Here is an 8,965-nt window from a genome sequence, read left to right as displayed (position 1 = left end):
GAGGATTGGTTGGACTCTGACACACCTCTACGATACCCTATTGAGCTAAACAACACCTATGGAAAAGTACTATATAACTCCTTATTGGAAACGGGTGCTAAGTATAATTTGCTATCATATGGGGTGTGGTGTCAGTTGGGAAAGCCACCTCTATATGAGAGTATATCCAAGTCAAGGGTGTCAACAAGAAAAAAACTGTGGTTTTTGGAATCTGACACACTTCTGTCAGTTATGACAATGGGGTTGTAGCTCAAGACTTTTTGGTCATGCCTGTTGGAACTATGGAGGGTAATATAAACCTAGGATGCAAGTGGATGATAGCCACCAAATGCACTATTGATTGGGGTACTGCGGGTGTCACAACGCAGAAACCAACTCTTAGCCCTGCCACTTAAGCCATAGTCCCTGAGATATTTCCTCTTAAGGAAACAAAACCCAAAACATTGCATGTCCAAGAGGTTCAACCATTTGTCCCCATAGCCCAACTCTCTAGAGCTTCAACTGATGTAGTTGAAATAAAGCTTGAGACACACAAGACCCATCCCCATATAAGAAAGAAAACATACAAGTGGGTCCCTAAAGCTTCTTTAGCGACCATAGCTAGTGCTAAAAGACAGGAGCCTGGTAAGAGACGTCCCACTCGCCCCAAGAAATGTAAAGAAACGTTGCGTTGGATTCCTAAAAAACTATTCAAAGCCCAAGGCTACTATGAAGGAAATGATCAAATCTTGGTGCCAAAACATAAATTGTGCTCTTACTTGTCACCTGGCCCATGTGAGCCCAATCTTGTGGCTCCAAAACAAATTGAAGATCGCAAAAAGGAAAAAATCACAGAATGCTACACACCCGCTCCAGAGTTAGTTTGGGTACCAACGAAAGAACAATTTGTTCCACCTAGCTCAGGAACAGGGAAGTCAAATGAAGCTTCTTGCTCTTCATGTAGTTCCTATACGAAAATAGAAGCCACAACCTCCACCTACCATTGTACATATCCATACAAACAAGGAAGAGTTTGCATTTCCCGTTGTAAGTTCACCACCTACAACAATGTTGCAAATAAAATCATGGGAGAGTACCTTACCACCCTTGCAACTAAATGAAACACATAGGGTGGTCAAAAACTATTGGTTAAAGCCCTCACCCATAACAACTTGGAACAATTGGTTTAAAAAGGCAACGACATCATTCCAAAAAGTATGATCTACCCAAGGAATGGAAGAGTGTTTGTTGACATCCATCATTCACTTGCTTCCCTCTCAACCTTCCTCCCTAACCTCTCAATCTCCAATCCTAGGGAATGTATATATAAAGCCTTATACTCACAAAAACAAAATAAAAATTTGAAAGAGCAAGAGCCACCAAACAATAATGTGGAAACTTACAGGTTCTATGCATAACACAAAATCATAAAAACACATTATGCACAAGAACATGACCATTGTAATATTTGCACTCTAACCATCATCTTTCTATGTGTACAGATATGGCTAGTACGCTAGAGTCATCCACTCCTGTCTTGGGTGAGAGGTACCCTCGTTACTTTTCACAAGTGTTTCACATTCTTTCTGGTGCTTGCCTGTGAATGGGATTTGGTAGGTATGTTAGCATGTGAGAGGAATTTTGAGGAGTTAGAATGGTTGATACCTCTCTTAACCACGACTGATCCATACTTAGTAGAGAGCGTTTCTCCCATTGCACAAGCCTACCCTTTTGACCAAGATGACTATAGGCGTCTGGTGACCTTCTTAGTAAACATTGGTGCCTTTGATGAAGAAGAAGATTTACATGATTACACGAATGGCACATATGGTCTCACGGATGATGACTTTGTTTTTCTCGACGATGAGGACAGGGGTTTAGCCTTAGGGTTCCCCCCCAATCTCTGCAATATCCTATTTCCTTGACTCTCTAGGGGGAGTGCAAATAATTAGGTTAGGATTCCTTATGTTTCTTAATTGTGTTCAATAAGTGTTAGTACCTTTTCCCACTGATGTGCCTCTGGAAGGTGGATGTTTGGTGGTGACTATTGTGCAGTTTGTGACTACATAAGGATGCCTTCAATGGACAATGACAATGGATGTTTACATGTTACAAACGGATGTTCTCCATTATATCAGGTGTACTACTTCCTTTTATCTATGCTTTCCACAGTTACATGTTTCCATCTTGTCATTTAAGTTTCTAACAATGCATAGAATTTATGAAATTGTGACATTGCCAATTTAGATGCTATAATTTTTTCAAACTTCTAGTACCTTGTTCTTCTCTTTGAGTTTGGTCTATTAGTTGGCTTTAAGTAGGTATCGGGACCTTAGGCTAAATTAGGCCACTTAATTGCTGACCTTAATTCCTAAATAGTCTATTAATTATAGTAACTTTAGTAATGTTTTAGGCTATGAGAATATAGTTCTCTCTAGATTATTCCACCTAAGTGTGACTTGTGTTGTGGAAGTCCATGTGTTAAGCTGTATTTAAGACCTCGAATCTCCCGGCTAGTTTATGCTCAAACTGGTATTTGAGACCTCGAGTCTCCCAGCTACTACTGGTATTTGAGACCTCGAGTCCCCCAGCAACTTGTAGCAAATATGACAACAACAAAACAAAACAAAAAAAAGAGAAAAGATAAAGTAAATAGCACAAACTTCCTTGTATTTTATGTTGATCACACTTAAGTGGTATAAGTGACAAGATCACTAGTCCTTAGACCCCGACGAGCATTCCTAAGGTTAACTACTCTTTAGTCAAAAAATTTTAATTAACGTTGGTCAATCTAGTACTTACTTTAGCCCTAGCTCTTGTGTACTTCTCCTAGATTCAACCTAATAGACCTTAACTCAATTGCATTTCATTCAGGTACTACGCTTGTTCTAGTTGGCAATGTTACAATTCATTATTTTTTTTGCATTTCCTAGAATATCATGTATGCATCTCACTTATTGCACGCCTGCACATGCTGCCTTTGAGCTTTCACAATGTTGTTTTTCTTCTGACCCAGGAACTCCTATCATGGATCTCGATGATGTACTATTATATTCCGAGGACGGAATCTACATCAAGAAGGGGGGCATGTTAACCACCAACGTCCACTTCTAGTAGTCATGGGCCGGGTTTGTCGGTCCAATAGGAAAAAGGTAAGGGTGATCGCCAATGAGAGATGCACTCTAACTAGAATATTCAAGGGTTAGTTGGCTAAGCATGGGTGCCCAAGTGTGAATGGGTGAGCTGATATAAAATTCACCTAAACCTAAAAATCACTCGTGTGTGTGTGTGTGTGTGTGTGTGTGTGTGTGTGTGTGAGAGAGAGAGAGAGAGAGATCAAGCATTGCGACGACGGAACGACGGAGGTGAAGCGGTTGAGCGCGGCACGGCGGTAGCTCCTTCTTCTTCACGGCAAGGAATTCTCCACGAAGGCGAGCGTAGGGCGGTGAGTGACACGCCCTTGCTCTCTTGAGCTTGCTAGATTAGCCTAGTTGTGTGCTTGCAGCCATTTGTGGCTCGCACACAGTGTACGGCAAGTCCCTTGAATTGACACGTGCTACAGACGCGCACAGTAAGAGATGAGGATAGATTGTGCCTTATATATATGAACCAGGTAGAGAAGAATGAATTATCATTACCTAAAAGTTAAAGGTGTAACTTGCGGTTGACGATCTACCACCTTCCTTCATTGTTTCAAGCTAAGGACAACTCTTTCTTTTTATTGGGGAGTTTGTAAGCGCCTTCTCCTATCCTTTACGCAAGGCCAATGCATCTAAGCCACCGGGTCAATTTAAGCACCAAAGTATACTCCACGAGACACTTCCGGCTTATGCCATGGGAAAATGGACATAACCGATGCATAGGAAATTAGCTTTTCATTTTGAGAAAAATTAGCATAAAGCAAAAGATAGGATAAGAAAAAAGAAAAAAGATAAAGATAAAGAAGAAAAAGAGAAGAAATGATAAGGTGAGAAAGTAGCTTGTTGAAAAAGTTTTGATAAGTCAGATAAGTTATCAAGATAAGTTGTCAAAGAAAGATAAGTTGTCAAGATAAGTGAAAGCACTTAGAAAAAATGTGCATAAGAGGGCTTCTCTTCTCATTTTTCACTTCTCTCCTCCATTTGTAAGTTACAACTAGAGAGTAAGTTGTAGAAAATCTTGAGGAAGCCATAGCCAAGCCTCTTGCAATACACACACACACACACACACACACCTCCTCTCAAAGAGAAGGTGCATAAGAGGGCTTCTCTTCTCATTTTTCACTTCTCTCCTCCATTTGCAAGTTACAACTAGAGAGTAAGTTGTAGAAAAGCTTGAGGAAGCCATAGCCAAGCCTCTTGCAATACACACACACACACACACACACACACACACACACACACACACACCTCCTACACACATCTTCTACACACACCTCCTCTCAAAGAGAAGCAATGGCCCAAAACCATAACACTACAAGAGGTTATGTGCACTTGTGATGGCTGTAACGACGAAAATACATTAGGTTATTTTTTTCCCCGGAGTCGCTACAAGCAGAACGTCGCTATAAGCACGGCTATATGTGTCGCTATAAGCATCGCTATATAGAGATGCATATAGCCGTGCTTACAGCGACGTATATAGCTGCGCTTATAGCGATGCATACAGCTTCCAGTTTAGCGAGCTCATAGAGATGCTGCATAACCTTAAATAGAGACACCTATAGCGACGCACAAGAATAAAAAAATTTGGGTGGCAGGGCAATGAATGCCCTACCACCCATCAACCATATTGAACATAAAGTTTCCAGAATAAAGATGCAAAAGTGACAAAAGTATTTTGATGAAAGTGAATTGACAAAAGTAATACAATGACAAAATTATGCACATCATAGGCAAAATCACATGATTGTTAAGCTTTGACCAAAATGTAATAGTTACAACACGATTGTCATTATTGAGAAAATACATCGTTGACCAATAGTTACAAAAATGACGTACACACGTCATCTGATTGTACATGCTTAACAAAAGAAAACTAGTGCTATCTGGCTATGGCTAGATTGACGTTGTCTAATTCAACATCTCATCGTGCCCAAGCGGCATATCTGTCGAATTCTACGAAAAAAAACAATAAGCCTTTCTGTAAGTGTAAACATATAATGAAAAAATAGTGTATTTTTTAGCTTATCATTAAAATAGAACAAATGTAAGAGAGTAAATTTAAATATTAACCATGTCGGAGCGAGAACTGAGAATGTCCATAAGGACGATTAAGCCTTTCTGCTCGCATACTCGCGCTCGTACAATGTGGGGTCACGTCGTGTCATCGACCACTGTTCAAAACATACAAAGAATACGTTATGTTAGAATTTAAAAGTAAATTTACCCATAACTACCAAACCTAAAGGGCAATGCAAAAAAACTTACAAAGTTGGCCTCAAATGATGCCCACCTGTACAGTATCGCGCATCCGCACCTTCATTAGGTCTTCATTGAAGCACTCATCCCAATTTGACACGAGAAACTTATCATGCAGCATGCTGATGACTCTATCTTTTAATTCATTTGGCACTTCACTCCAGGTGTTTATTTAGTATGTAGTGTCGAAATACCTGAGAGCAAAGGCCGCAGATGTGCGACATCACCTTCTTGCCGTCGTCATCCAAGATGATGGTGCCTCTGATGTTGACCGAGTACGGCAAGCCCTCTCACCTATGATGCGTGCACCTGGGTGTCTCGGCAGGGGTCTCGAGTGGTGGCGTCTCAAGTGGCGTTTCAATGGGGGTACGGACGACAGGTGTCTCCACTAGAGTCTGGGCCCCAAAGCGAGGAGTGTCGATTGGGTGAATCCTAGAGGAGTAGCGAGTGGTGTGTAGCCATGAACGGCCAACATTCATGCAAAACCTAGAGTAGAGGGCGATGTCGTGGTCGCTGCTATGGAATCGGATAAAGAAGGGGAAGATAAAGAGCCTCAATGACTACGAGGTGGTGTTGAAGCATCAGCGCTAGCTCCTCCATAGCAGCCATCGCCGCTCCACAACAAGAGTGTCAGTGCCTAGAAGAGTGTGTAGATCGTCTAGTTAACACCGAACTCTTGGAGCGCACTAATTTCTCCAAATCAGAGGGAGATGCTAAAGGAGTGGAACGACGTGATGGTGCTCCAGAGCGATGACGCTCCTCGTACCGAGTCCTCTACTCGGGGTCCAAGGAAGAAAGAGACTGATCATTATCCATACCTGCATTAAATACATGAACATTAAATCTCAAGAATAAATGGAGAAGAAAATATGAACAAGTTATAATATGATTAATCAAAATTTAAATTCTAGAAGTATAGCATAGAGACAAGAATGGACAAAACTCCACGTGAATACAATATATATTATAAAAAGGAGAAAAATTTCTCAGATACAATGTTTATGGCTTTAAGAGGTCTCTCTTTCATACTCACATGACTCAACATAACTCCCTATGTCTATATAGAGCTCTTCGTTTAGGCAGATGTCCTCCGTTTCATTTTGTAGGTCCTCCGCATGCATCCCATAGAGAGTAGTAGCGCCAGGCTCGTCTCGCACCACCTCAGCGGCTTCCGAATCAGCATCCTTTTTTATCTCCTCCACTGATGCCACTGTGATTGACACATTGTAGCCCTCATATGTCCGTGCACTACGAGGGGCTACTTCTATGACATACCACCAATTTGGTACAAACTTTTTAGGATGAAATATCACCTACAAGAGCAACATAACTTACATGAGTGCTTCCAAACCACCAATCCTCTAAAGTTGGATGTTTAATATTTACAAAATTACTTGTTCACAATGCTCGAGTAGTACAAAAGTGTCTCAAAGGTCGGTCCATTTTTTAGTTGAGTCCACCTCAAGGAAAACTGACTCTCCTCTACACACAATAGCGTTGCGACCCTCCATGTTTATCTTAAACCATTGCACTCGAACAAATCCACAAAAAATCCTCTATAATCCATCCTCAAAATCTCTTGTAGCGTGCTGAAGAAGTGAGTTCCACCACCATAGGATCTGCATCAGAGGATCGTCGTCGACTAGATTGTTCGAATTTTGCCAAGATTTCACAATCTTGTGTAAAACGCTTTTTGTCGATCCATTCCACCCTAAACTGTTGAGCTTTACACCATGCTGCCGTGTATGAATTATACTACAACCAACAAAGATTGTGAGTGGCCATCCAAACATCTAAAAAACCATGAGTCATACATTGCAAACTTACCTTGGTCGTGCAGTACTTCCACTCCTCCTCAGTCACTTGTTCACCGCACTGTTGTGCACTTTTCGCTTGGTTGTGCAACCATCTTAAGCTCATGAATGTTGGTAGGCTCTCAAGACCCGTCGGATAATACATCGGTGTCGTCTCCCTCGTCTCCACTCAATTTGTGCCCTTTGTCGCTCTTGCTTTGCATCCTCGTAGTGTGAAATCCACTTTTGCATCACTGGATTGTGAAGCATGCAAAATCGATTGATCTTAGCCTCTAGATTTTTCGTCATTTTCTTTTCAACACTGAGATTTCACATGACAATCCCAGATATGCGCTCATCATCTATGGTTCACCATAGCGTATCTCGAGTACGATCAAATCCGTCTAGCCACTCTCCAATGTAAACAAGGGACTTTAATACTAGCTAACCCTCTGCCATGCTACCCTCCGGACGTGCCTTTTGACGCACATATCCCTTGAGCATTTTCATGAAACGTTCTAAAAAGAATATCCATATGGAATGCACTATCTTGCTATTTCCACCTCATCAACTATGTGAACAAGAAGATGCACTTGAATGGTTAGCATGGTAGTAGGAAAGTGTTTCTCAGACATGCATACAACCTCCATAGCATTTAGTTTGGCGGATGGTATGGAACCTACATGGATCTCCCAAACAACCCTCAATGGGACGTCGGTAAAATAAACTGTAAAACATGTCTAGAAATGGTATTAAAGTCCACACACGGATATGATACACAATTCCCACTATAATATATTCCACTTCAAACATACTTGACACATTTTATGCCAGTCGTGTGACTTCAAACCAGTAAGCTTCCCTTCTTTAGTGAAACATGTTCAGAGCGAGTGCATTACGCCAGTGGACGTCTGCATGGATCGAATGATCTCTTTTACTTTGCCTTCTTGGCCTCCTGTCAAAATTCATGGTGCTTTAGGGAGTTTTATCGATCCATTGGGTGCTGTCTCCGGCCAATATTTCTCCATACGATCCGCATTTCTAAGGTCAATTTTGGCTCCCAGAGTATCTTTCTTACGGATGGGATGGTCCCACATGAGATTACCCACATTCTTGAATATGTGCATTGGATCGAGCAAGTGATTGATCATGAGTCTGGGCCAATATGGTAACTCGTACCATAGAGAGAGTCTCTTCATCTCTGGGGGCAAACCATCATCACACATCTCCTTTTGCTCTAACCATGCTCAAGCAGACATCCTTGGTGGCTCTCTTTTCGAAAACTCGTCGTGTAACTCATGATTCTCTAGAAGATGTGCTTGATGACCTTCGTAGATTAGCTTCTTCAGTGAGGGCGCCTAACGTGCATTAAGTCTAGGTCTACATGTGACACACGCTATGTATCCGATTGTTTGAAGCCCTGCATGTATACACATGACAATAGATAAGATTGAGAAAATTAAAGGTTTATAGTGTTTGAGTTTGAGTATATATCACCTGAGCATTCCGTTAGTTTGGGATAGTCATGCAGGGTCCACATTAGAATACATCACATTATTAGCTGGGAGTATGTGCTCTTTGAGCAATCTACACAGCAAAAAAAATGCGGTACACTTGTGTAAGTAATTTGATACGTTATACATTTAGAGTTTTTTATTGAAGTAAGCACATTGTAATAGATCACTTGAAAAGTGTTGTGACGCTACTGTCACTCCATCCAAACTTTGCGTGCATGTTGAGAAGAACCAGGAGTGCCTTCAATCTAGACACACATGCTCCACCATACAATGTCGT

At 41.4% G+C, this 8,965-nt stretch overlaps 1 pseudogene; it reads right to left on the bottom strand.

The window, feature by feature from the left end:
* Positions 1 to 6,152: 6,152 nt before the first annotated feature.
* LOC147423895 (uncharacterized) lies at positions 6,153 to 8,607 on the bottom strand (annotated as a pseudogene).
* Positions 8,608 to 8,965: the final 358 nt, after the last annotated feature.

The sequence above is a fragment of the Adiantum capillus-veneris genome, chromosome 26, assembly GCF_014529385.1.
Source record: "Adiantum capillus-veneris isolate H3 chromosome 26, ASM1452938v2, whole genome shotgun sequence".
In the NCBI taxonomy this organism is placed as follows: domain Eukaryota; kingdom Viridiplantae; phylum Streptophyta; class Polypodiopsida; order Polypodiales; family Pteridaceae; genus Adiantum; species Adiantum capillus-veneris.
This window is presented reverse-complemented; position numbering and strand designations above follow the sequence as displayed.